This window comes from Triturus cristatus, chromosome 6, assembly GCF_964204655.1.
Source record: "Triturus cristatus chromosome 6, aTriCri1.1, whole genome shotgun sequence".
Classification (NCBI taxonomy): Eukaryota; Metazoa; Chordata; class Amphibia; order Caudata; family Salamandridae; genus Triturus; species Triturus cristatus.
Window position 1 is genome coordinate 1,486,313,361 of NC_140589.1, and position 12,925 is coordinate 1,486,326,285.

Below are 12,925 nucleotides of genomic sequence, written 5' to 3' on the forward strand. Positions count from 1 at the left end.
CCTGCCTGGTCCTGCCCTGCGCGAATGACCCCAGGGGAAGACTAGTCTGTGACTATGCTTCCCCCGGGGCCCACCATCGCGCAATAAACAGAGCACTTTGGTGCCTTAAGCATAAAAGGCCATTTATTAGGACCAGGCTGCACAACATAATCAATATCAAATCAACAACAATAAACCAACCCCCAACAACAACTCTTCCTTCCTTCCATCTCTTCACCCACTCCGAACTCACTTCTCCTACCACTCCATGACCCGTTCTGTTCTTCATCCATTCGCACAGATCTCCTAGCATCCTCCACGGTATCACCTAGCATTCCACTCATGCCTCCAGCTCCCCCCATCATTCACTCTCCCCCCTCCGAGGGATGGGTGCGCCCGCTATTGACCCCCCACCCCTCCAAAGTATCGCCAACCAGGGAATCCCCTCTAGGGCGGTTACCTGCCCCCCCCCCCCCCCCCCCCCGAGGTCCCAATGTGCTTCTTTCAGCCCCACCTACTCAAGCATTCCTGCTAACCACATCTCTCATCTCCATCATGTAATAGGCGTTCCCAAGTCTTGGAAGATGCACACCGTCATTACTAAACAGTAGTGGCTCTTCCAGTCACAGTCCAGTGTGAGCAATTACTTAGATGTCCTTCTCCCCACAGAAAACTCACATCGCCCTATTGAGCTTCCTTCGTGCTTTTTCCACAGCCCCGTCTTTAAGTGCCCCCTCCAATCTCTTCGAGGAACAAATTCAGTCCAGGCTATGCATGTCCCAGCCAACTTGTGTTTCAACACCTCCAAGTCTCTCTGCATCAGCTGTAAGAGCGCCAAACCCGACAGCCGAACCAAATCGTTCTCTCCCAGATGTATTATCAACAGATCAGGGCATCCTTTCTGTGGGACCATCTTCGCGAGCCAGGGCAATAGTGCCCCCCATCGCATCCCCCCTTTTCCCCACCAGTGCACCTCATGATGTTGTCCTTTGAGTCCCAGGTTACGGCCATACACCTGTTGCTCTTCATACTTGGAGGCCCAATGCACGAACGAATGCCCCCCAATCCAAGTGACCGTCTTGGCCCCCGGTCCACCCACGCAACCTACGGGAGAAAAAGACGTTAGTAACACAGCCTGAAATGTTCCACACAGTCTATATAGACCGATCTTGGGAGGAAAGGTATTTGCCTTAACAAGTGTCTGCGGGTGGTAGCACAAGGCAAATCACATTTCTTCACCACCCCTGGAGCAGCGGAAGAGTGGATGGACACGTGGGAATCCGCAGGAGGTGCCTCAATGTCGACAGGAATGAAGGTGAAGAATTCCAAAGACCACCCCGGAAAACGAAGGAGAGAGAAGAGACGTATCAAAGCCCGAAAGTCACAAAGCCTTGGACCCAACATAGAACAGATGAAACAGGACCAGCGTAGCCCTCTCCAGGCGGAAGGACCCAAGGCGATTTATCAACCGAGACCCTCAACTCAGAGGACTAAGAAAACCTCCCGGAGGTTAAGTCACAGACTGCTGATGACGTAATCTAGTTTCCGACATAGAACTTGGTGAACATGTCAACCAGGATATGCTGTGTTCCACGCAAGTACAAACAGACTCGATTGTAATTGTCATATAATAATGCTCCGCAATATTGTACATATGCTCCTTTACAGGTTACAGGTGGCAGGAGTAGGGGAGATGGGGCTCAAGGAACCACAGACCCGCATTAACAGATGTATACCTTCCCCTACGGAACCGGCCAGTACTTAGTAACATGAGGTCCGGTATATGCTTTCCCTAACAGGAAAAGGGGTTACTATGAACCTGTGTTCTTTGCATTGTAGACGTGCTTCGCCTGTGCGGCAACACCCCTTGTCACTGACAGAATGTTGTTTGTTTTTTCTATTGTTTGGACGACTGCTAGTTGCACTCTCGCCCTTTTGGCATTGTATGTTTTAGTTATACCATCTGTCGCGCGCTGGATTGACACGCTTGGCTAATTGGAAATATAACTGGCCAGCAGCAGTTTCTACCCATGACTCACACCCAGCCCATTAACAGGGCTTCTGGGCCTTATGGAGGCCACACACTCACCTACGTAGTGGAACCATGGCGCCAATTAAAATATGTACATGGAATGTGAGAGACATACATAGCCCTTCCCGTATATACCTAATCTATTCATATCTTAAGAGACACCACATTCAGATGGCCCTTCCCCAGGAGGCGTACCTGGCAGGGTCCAAAGTACAGAATTTACATAGGAGATGGAGGGGGCAACTGCAAGCCACGAGCTACTCGGCGTACGCCAGGGGTGCATTGATTTGGGTCCGACCAGGCACCCCATTTCGCATAGAGGAATCACTGACTGACACGGAGGGTAGATATGTTATCGTGCGGGGCAGATTAGATGGCCAACAAATCCTTATTGCATCGATATACGCACTTTACACTGAACAGGCCTTATTTCTAGACACCCTGTCAAACAAGTTAGCTACCTGGCACGGGGTTCCAATGATCCTGGGGGGTAACTATAACAGTGTTTTAGATGTGCCCCTGGATCGCTCTCCCCCCCCCTCCCCGGAGTGTCCATGGCAGCTGCCATGAGGGCACTTAACAGCTGGGCTTTACAGTGGCACCTAGTAGATGCATGGAGGCACAGGAACCCACATGACAAGGTATATTCATTCTTTTCCGGGGCACATGGGCTACACGTTCGACTTGATCGGATATTGGTGTCTGATGACCTCCTGCCAGTTATTATAGAACCCCAATATCTTGGGAGAACCCATTCAGACCATAAACCGCACACACTACAACTAGACTGGAATACTGACACACCACTGATTCCAAGATGGCGCCTACAACTGGATGCACTAACGGATGCGGCGTTGATTGGGAGGCTGTGCAGAAATATTTTGAGGTAAATGCAGACTCCGCCTTGTCACCATTGATAGAATGGGACGCTTTCAAAACAGCCATCAGAGGACACTGCATTAGTACGCAGGCTGGCATGCACAAACGATTGGAGGCAGAGCTCACTACCCTGGAGGGGAAACTAGCATCCCACAAGAGAGGGAGGGTCAAGTGCTTGAACAAGCGACTAGTTGAGAGTAGGGAGGAACACGCCCGATTACTAGAAAGACTCCGCTGCCTTAACTAGGCATTGCATTCTGCACGCACACATCACTCAGGTGAAAAAGCTGGTAGACTACTAGCATGGCTCATCCGGCAAGAAGACACCACCTCACCGGTCACTTCACTCTGTTCCATGCAAGGCATCACACTATATTCACAACGGAACATACACCGAGAATTTACGGCTCACCACACTGCGCTTTATAAGTCCTCAACCTTAGCTACACTCGAAGATATCCAAGGGTACCAGACAAACATTAACCCACCACAGATCACATCCGAACAAAGACTCGAACTAGATGACCCCATTCTCCTAGAGAAAATCAGAGCAAGCATACGTGCACTAGCAACCGGTAAAACCCCCGGTCCGGATGGTCTACCGGCAGAATTTTATAAGGTTTATGCAGAGTCCCTGGTGCCTCAGCTCAAGAAAATTTATGATGCCTCGCTAGCAGACTCCATACTCTCTGCTACACAGAACTGATTTCTCTCCCCAAGCCTGGTAGAGACCGGGTAGTGCTAGGGTCGTACAGACCACTGGTGTTATTCAACACAGACTACAAGGTCCTAGCATCCATAATAGCAGCAAGGCTGGCCTCATTGGCACGGACCCTGGTACATGTGGACCAAAATGGGTTCATCCCTACTAGAAGCGCGGCACTTAACACCCGCAGACTCTTCAGGGTGCAACAATATGCTACAGATGCCTGGCCTCATTCAGGCTGCCTGGTGTTGGACCTGGAAAAGGCCTTTGATTCCCTGGAATGACCATATCTATTTGAAGTGTTGCATAGGTACGGGCTGGGAGACACATTCCTCCACCTGGTCAGACTACTCTATATGCGGCCCTCCGTCAGAGTCCGGACAGGCCAGTTACTATCAGAAAACATAAAGATCAACAGAGGCACTAAGCAGGGTTGCCCCCTGTTGCCGCTCCTCTTTCCACTTGCTATGGAACCGTTGGCAACACGGCTTCGTAGTGAGGGTGCAGATTGGGGTATTTGGCTAGGAGATGGCTCACATGCTGTATCTCTTTATGTGGATGACCTGCTATTATACTTGAGATATCTACATACCATGCCTGCCATCATAGCAGATACTCTTAAAGATTTCGAGAAGGTGTCGTGTCTCAGGGTAAACTGGACAAAGTCATGCCTGTACACCTTCCAGGAAGAGACAACTGATCCAAATTTACGCATAAATAACTTTACCCTCCATTGGCAACCATCTACTTTCCGATACCTGGGCATCTTTATATACCAGGATCCCACTGATATCGTGGAGGGAAACCTGACTAGGGCCGTATCTGCCATCAGGGCACAGATTAAGTTCTGGAAGACACTTCCTCTGAATGTGATGGGCAGAATTGCTCTGACCAAGATGGTAGTGTTACCCAAATTACTATACTATTTCTCCAATCTCCCGGCCTATTCCCCAACCAGAATATTTCGCGAGCTTGAACAGCTGATCCGAGGTCTCATCTGGAACTCGGGTCGCTCTAGAATAGCACTATGCAAACTCCACGGACCCACCTGCAGCGGGGGTCTAGTAGTACCCAATTATATTACCTGGCAGCACAACTACAGTGGGTGACAAAATGGCTTGCCGGATTCGGCCTAGATGATACAGCCACTGGGCAACCACCATGGTCTCAATCGCAGATATACCATCAGTTCCATCCGGTCGCTCGACCCCCAAGTCCTCCACAGATCTGCCTTGCCCTAGCTCACCGCTGCTACAGGAGGAGCTTATACCTTACCAGGAACACAGTACCTTATGCTTCGCTGCTACCACTTCTGGGGTCCCCCAAAGGCAGTACGGGCATCTCCAGTGGGCTGCTCACACTCTGGCATGCAGCCGAATTGCACACATTGGGAGACCTATATGCTGACGGAAATCTGATACTCTTCGAGAATCTGGCGGAGGATCATGACTTACCAACAGGCCAATTCCTGTTACATAATTCCATCACGAGATCGCTCCCAGCGGTCTGGGGAGACATAACCACTGAGCCAGAGATGCATCTCCTAATACAATACCTACATGTGATGGGCAATGGATCACACATAGTACACTGGTTAGCGGAGGCACTACTAAACCATACGACAAAACATATGGCGGCTCTGCGTTTAAAGTGGGAAGAAGACAGGGGAAACCCATGGACAGACTGTGAATGGGACATGGTTCTAGCCAACTCTCTAAATACATATTGGCAGGCAATCATAGCAGCACTCGTGACATACACTGGAAGGCCGCCACTAAAGACATGGGAGGCATGTATACTTGGCTTTTACCCAAGACCAAAGAAATATAAGGTACCCGCTAGGTTTCCTGACCTGAGCCTCATAGTGGCCAAGAGGCTGATTACGAAACGATGGAAACACACCGACCCCCCGCCCTTAACAGCTGGAAAAATTCACTTATAGTGTGGGCCCAAGCAGAAAGCACATCACTACACAGGGAGGAAATAGCCGGTCTGTGCAAATATCCCATTGCACAATATTGGGATGCAATACTTGCAGAATTGAAGTACACAGATAGGGAGGATGAGAACAACTCCTCGCAGATGGCGGAAGAGCAAGACTCGGATGACAATCTCCAGACACATCACACTCCGGACCCATGATAAATCAAGCATTGGCATGCTGAAGAATTATACCGCAAGGGGCACAGGATGCCAGGGGGTAGAGGCCCAGTCACTCATCCCATGGGGAAGTGAGAAGAGGGGAAGGCAAGCATATTACAATATAGATGAGACAATAGTCTGATTTCCTTGCATATCATGACCCAGACACAACGGATTGATGATGGTTTCCTTTCCTTTGTTTGATTGTTTGGTTAATAACTGTATCACATTTGCATCAAACTGCATTCCTGAAACAAGCAACACGATACGGAAGATCACAAGGAATGCCGGATGGGCACTCAGATAAACAGCATTATTGGAGTAGGGTAAGGCAAATATATTGACACCCTAATGGACATACGTGTGCAACTCACATGCAGTATACATCGGACAGCATGTATGTAAATAATATTCATATGTATACTTGTTTGATATGCAGAACTGGAACCGATTACAATTTAGGATGTATGGACAATATGTATTACAATGTCCACTGGAGCAGCTATGGTTACCTTATCCGCATCTCTTATGTGTTGATTGTTACTTATATTTGAAAAATGCAAATGAAGATATCTTTAAAAAAAAAAAAAATTAGTTCAGCAGTGTACCATTACGCATTATTAGCCCTACATTTCCCGATAGCTGGTGGACTAGGGTTACTTCTCTGCCTAAGTTGCAATATACTAAGTACGTTATTAGGACCCAGTCCTATTACAAATAGCCCAAGTTGATAATTATGTGTTTCAATCTTGCTTTCCAGCTAGTGAATCGGTCCAGGCATACCTCTCTCCACTTTGGTCTCCTTTTCAACTTATTTTTTACACACCTGTGGTAGTACCGAAAATATTTAACTTGCTCCCTATGAGGTGCTCCAAATCAAATTGTATTACAGCTAGAAAGTGGTCAGTTTTGGAGTGTTCCACAACCGTGAAAGCTTTACATGAAACCAATAAAGAAGTACTAGCAAAGGAGTAGTCCCAGGTAATAATACCCCTAAATGTATGTAGGGGTGTACTAGAGTTTATAATACTTGCAGAGAGGTGAGTTATATAGGTGGGATGTACGACTGAATCATGCATGGGTTTAGTATGCATGCCTTCATCACGTCGTCATTAGATTGAATGCGTCATTAGTATGCATTCGTTCAGCACGCAAGTCATTATAACGACTTGCCTTAGAGAGGTGCTGGACTTTGGAATAGGATCATTTACTATTCCAACTCCAGTCAGCACAACAGTAGAGTATATGCTGGACTTTAAATTCAACACCATTCCACCAATGCGCCTCCTCTAAAGCAAGTCATTGTAACGAATGGCATGCTGAACAGATGCTTGCTAACGACACATTCGTTCTATTGCCGGCGTTGTGAAAGCAACATGTGATTCTGGCTTCATCCTAAAGGACGTTTCCCATATAGGTGAAGCCAGCTGGCTATTTTCCCTGCTTGATGGGCTCCTTTATTAGATGATAAGGCCACCAAATTGTCCAGGTTGTGTATATTAAATCCCCTGTTATCAGTATCTCGTGTGAGAGAAATCTGCAGATTAGGTCAGTAACACCTCGCAGAAGGCTATCACCATGATGCTTCTTCCATTGGCGTGAATGTTTACATTTACATTAACACATTGCTTTTGCCATTTTCTGGAGGTGGCACCGCTTGATTGTAACCTCTTGGAAAAATGGGCACTCTGTCTCAGCTGTCGTCTCAAGATTTGTGCTTGTAGCTATGTAAATTGAAGGACCACCCCATTGATGACCAAAATAGTTTGTTTGAGTGGCCAGTCAGTGTGTTCCATGAAAGCCTGCAATCTGTATCAGAGAATGTCAGACTCTGATGAATTTGAGGGCCTAGTGTTGGCTTAGAGTCTACCTTAAACCCGCTACTATCGAAAAAATTAAAGTAAGCTTAGGCTTGTGAGGGTATTTGCAGGCTCTACAACTCTTATGTCACTACCTCACTGTGCAAATTTGGCTTTTTCGCTAAGTACTTGGGTTATGTTTAGCGTAGATCTCCAGGTAACAATTGCAGATTCAGCAATGCAATAGGTCTCGCATTTACGCAAGTTTGAGCTATTTTTGTTTTTGTTTTTAAAACATAAATAAAAGGCATTGTCATTTACTATGCCAATAGCTGAAACTCGTGTAAATGCGAGACCTATTGCATTGCAAATGCTTGTTATGTTATGCGACGCTCAGTTTGTTTATTTTTACAAAGTGAAACCAGAGAGCTTGGATAAAACGCATTTACAATTATTTTCAAATATGTGATTTCTGAATACCAGCTGCATAAAAATGTACTGTGTTTGATTTAATAGACTGTAATGTTACTTGATAGTGATCTGCGACGCAGACAGGGTTTACACAAAAAGTGTCCTGATGTACTAATGGGACAGTCACCAGTGTAGGGGCGGGGGAGGAATGGTTCTAAATCCATCTGTAAGAAACTATCACTTTTAATAAGTACATCTAAGTGCAGTACTATTATTATTTATTATTATTATTATTTATATTTGTAATGCGCACGAATCAGCCCCAGGGGGATCTCTCGGTGCTTGTGGAGGCAGGCTTCGACAGACCCAGCAGCTCAGTTAAATAGCCAGGTCTTCAAATACTTCTTGAAGATGGTAAGATCTGAACAAGAGCGCAAATGTAAGGGCAGCAGATTCCAATGTTTCGGTGCCAGGAAAGAAAACGCGCGCCCACCCATCTTCACTTTCCTGATTCTCGGCACTTGAAGCAGCCTTTGGCCGCTGGATCTGAGGCAGCGGACCGGAGCGTACCAAACCAACTTCCTCGTCAGGTATGCTGGACCCTGACCTATCCGTGCCTTGAAGGCTAGGCAAAGAATTTTGAAAAGAGCCCTTTTTCTGATCGGCAGCCAGTGTAAATCTCTCAAAAGCGGGGCAGATGACAAGAGAGGGGGTTTATTCAGCGCAAAGTGGGCCGCCATATTTTGCACGACTTGTAGCCTCGACAATAAATCGTCCCTCACTCCTACTAGAAGCGCGTTCCCATAATCCAGTCTACTGACAAGCAGCAACTGGATCAGAACCCTCCTCGCAGAGAGAGGAACCCAGGGGAAAATCTTCTTCAATGTGCGCATCAGGCCAAAACACTTCCCTGTTAAAGTTTTGACCTGTTGTTCCATGGACAAATTGTTATCAATAATCACACCCAAATTTTTTACCCGGTTTTTTGGGACGGGGGAAGAGCCTACAGCTTCAGGCCACCATTCATCCGACCAGAGTTCTTCTGCCTTGCCGAATAGTAGGATCTATGTCTTGTTGGAGAAAGTTGTTTTTCATCCAACTAGCGATTTTAATCATGCAGCTCCTGAATCTCTCGCTGGTCAGCAGATGGTCCTTCTCTCTATGGGGATTAACACCTGAGTGTCGTCCGCATAGGAGATGGTTTGGAAACCACAGGATTCTATAATGGTACCCAGCGAGGACACATAGATGTTAAACAATGTAGGGCTCAGAATAGAACCCTGCGGCACCCCCTTCTCTACGGCTGTAGTCTGAGAGTCAAAGACATCCACCTGAACACACTGTGATCTATCAGACAGAAAGCTCCGTAACCACTCCCATGCCCCTCCAATGACACCTATCTCCCGCAGCCTCTTCAAAAGAATTCTGTGCGAGATGGTGTCAAAGGCTGCCGACATATCAAGCAGGACCAGCACAGTCTGGGTCCCCCCATCCACTAGCCGCCTGATGGTATCTGTTACCTCCACCAGAGCGGCCTCCGTGCCATAGCCACCCCGGAAGCCCGACTGCGAGGGATCTAACAGTCCATGCTGCTCCAGATAGAACGACAGTTGGCGGTTTATCAGCGTCTCCATGATTTTAGAGCATCCTGGGAGGAGTGAGATGGGTCTGTAGTTCTGCAAATCTGCACAATCTAACGCTGGTTTCTTGGGTAAAGGCTTAATAAAAGCCTTTTTCCAAATAGCCGGAAAAGTGGAGGTTGCTAGTGACAGATTACAGAGCTCCGTTAATGGATTTACAAGCTCTGAGGCTAACTCCGCCAACACATACGGAGGAGCTATATCGGCTGGTGACCCAGACTTCAAGCTGTCCAAAAGAGGTAACACCTGTTCCCTGCTGATGGTTGCCGATGCATGCCAATGAGAATACTGTGCTGAAACTCTTGGATGTGACCTTCCTCCATTGTCTACGCCGCACTTTCCTCCCTTGCGATTTTCCCGGGGCTTTAGGAACCATAAACGAAAAGTTCAAAACCCTGTGGTCCGACCAACTCACTACTAAGGGCGGTTCAGAAAGCCAGCTGGAGATATTGGTAAAAATGTTGTCCAGCGTGTGGCCTGCTGTATGGGTAGGGCCAACTACTGTGGGCCGAAGCTCTAATGATTCCATGACTGACAACATATCAGCCGTGTCAGTATTATGATTCATATCAAAATGGAGATTAATATCCCCAAGGAGGAAAAAGTCCTTTGATTGCAAGACATATGGGGCAAGAGTTTCTAGTAACAAGGAGCAGAAGCCCTTCTTGTTTTCCCCCGGCGGGTGGTACACAATCGCACCAATTACTTTGTAGTCCTTTGATAGTTCGATGGATACAATCATCAGCTCCATCAAAGGAGATGAGACTGTGTCTAACACCGTTATGTCCCCAGTCCGGAACGCAATAGCCATTCCCCCCCCTCGTTTCCCTATTCTGTCCAACTTTAAAACCATGTAGTCAAGGGGGAAAGCAATAGCTAGAGACGGGGCCGAGTCAGTGTGTAACCATGTCTCCGTAAAAAACATATCTCCGGTTTGTAATCTTCCAACATATCCCATATTTCTGTGGCATGTTTGGGAATGGATCTCGCTTTAATGTATAACCCTTTACATAGGTTAACTGCCCCTGCACCTTGATTACTATCCACCCCCTGGAGCGAGTTCCTACTCCCTTGCTGTCTTTCCAGCCCATTCTTCTTCCCGGATCTCCCTGCCCCTTGGCGTTTGCTCATTGGCCAAGGACAGCGAAGTTGGTAGTTTTTCAGAGGCCTAGGATCTAATTCTGGCCTCCAAGCGCATTCCCCAGGGCGACTCGAGATCCCTATTTCTAGCAGCTGTTCCCTGGAGTACCTTAAAGATGACATAGTGGCGGGATAGAAAGAAACCTCGGGGTCTCTTGCTGCTGGCAGCGTCCATGCGCGGACGGGCGCAGACGGACTTGCCTTGTGCGCGCCTTCGGCGTGCCCGCTGCTCGCGTCCGCTGTGCGCCCGCAATTAGCGTGCTTATAACTGCCTCGGCGGTGGAACACTAGAGCGCTGACTTTAACAAGATGGCGGCCACTAGTTTCCCACTTGAACCGGGTGATCTCTCTCCATTCAATCGGTCATAGAAGGACCGAGGTGGACCGGAGAGTCCCGTGACACAACTCCCCAATGAAGCGCCCCCCCCAATCAAAGAATGAGAATACAGTAAGTATGTTCAATCCCAGTACTCAAACACCCCTTCGCATTTCCCTCTCATATACAGATGACATTGTAATTTACACTCAGACTAAAATAACACAAAATGGTGATTTTAAAACATTCGGAAATGCTAGTGCCAGTTACTGAGAAGCGAGAGCAAACGAAGCCAGCAGCTCCGCTGCGCGCCCGCAATTAGCGTGCTTATAACTGCCTCGGCGGTGGAACACTAGAGCGCTGACTTTAACAAGATGGCGGCCGCTAGTGTCCCACTTGAACCGGGTGATCTCTCTCCACTCAATCGGCATAGAAGAACCGTGGTGGACTCGAGAGTCCCGCGACACAACTCCCCAATGAAGCGCCCCCCCGAATCAGAGAATGAGAATACAGTAAGTACGTTCAATCCCAGTACTCAAACACCCCTTCGCATTTCCCTCTCATATACAGATGACGTTGTTACACGCAGACTAAAATAACACAAAATCGTGATTTTTAAACATTCGGAAATGCTAGTGCCAGTTACTGAGAAGCGAGAGCAAACGAAGCCAGCAGCATGTGACGTGTTAATGTCGAAGCTTCCAAATGCGAATATTAACATTTTGACGGTGCAGCTCGTGCCCCTTGGCTCGGCTGTCCATGTTAATTTGCTGTAGAATCAATCCTTCTGGGTGACTAACCGATTTAGAGGCCCCCCTCCCTGTTAGTAGGAAGCGCACAGCTCCGTGAGTTGTGGTGTGCGGCAGCGGAACTGAAATCTGAACTCAAGTGACCGACAGACTTCTGATCAGACCTCGCCCATGAGGGGTACTTGGGCACATGCTGCCAGTACCTGGGGACACCAGTGCCCGGGGACACTAGTGACGCGAAACTGAAAGCAAAGGACACATCCGGAGCCTGATCTGCCTCGCTCCTGAACAGTGTGAACAGTGCACAGACAGCATTGGCTGTAGCAGAGGAGGCTCCGCCTCCAGCCCGAGAGGTTACAACGGGTTACTTGATGACATTGACAGGCAGGAGTGTGTATGCGACAAAGGGCGGAGTCAGAGCTTACCGCAGGCATTGAGTCAGGTTGCCCGTGTGTCTGTCACAAGGTCTGACTGACAGCTCCCGTGGCAGCGCACAGTGCACGCGCAGTGAGGCCCCGCTCACAACCCCAATCCTCTGCCTCCAGGGCCCCGCCTCTTTGCTAACTCACCAGCAGCGCTCAGGGCCCCCACTGCCTTCGGCAGCGGACGACCCCGCTTGTCCCCGCCTACAAAAATAGACTATGAAGTTGGTCTGCTGCCCCTGGCTCCTGCGAGTAGAATCTCCAGTCAGGGTGGGTGGGGCCTAAAGGAGACAGGGCGGACACAAACCCTGCTTCCGAAGAACACAGACAGAAAAGCAACGACTATAGGAGTCACCAAGGCGAGCAGCGCATGCGCTGCAACGCAGGCGAGACCTAAAAATGAAGGGAGCCCATAAAATTGAATTCTTACAATGTCTGCTCTGATAGTGACTTAAAGTTGGGATATGATGCAAGAGGCGCAGAATGATATCCCTATTCAAAATGTCGCTGTAACCTCTAGATATAAATGCCAGTTGACCAGGCTAGATTCCACAATTGGAGATACTTCTTTTTGTGAGTAGCAGATTCTCGAGGGCTGTAAGACCTTCGAGCCCCCTTCAATGAGCCCTTCAAGCCTCCAGCAATGAGAATAAGATAATTCAAGTTACTGGAGCAGGATCCATCATGGTTGTTGCTCATGGGGTCTATTC

At 48.2% G+C, this 12,925-nt stretch overlaps 1 protein-coding gene across 1 annotated transcript in view; it reads right to left on the reverse strand.

Annotated features, from left to right (window-relative positions):
- The window catches only part of CCDC88A (coiled-coil and HOOK domain protein 88A), an 888,939-nt gene that overhangs the window by 535,762 nt on the left and 340,252 nt on the right, over positions 1 to 12,925 (reverse strand). The gene's annotated exons all lie outside the window — the stretch shown is intronic.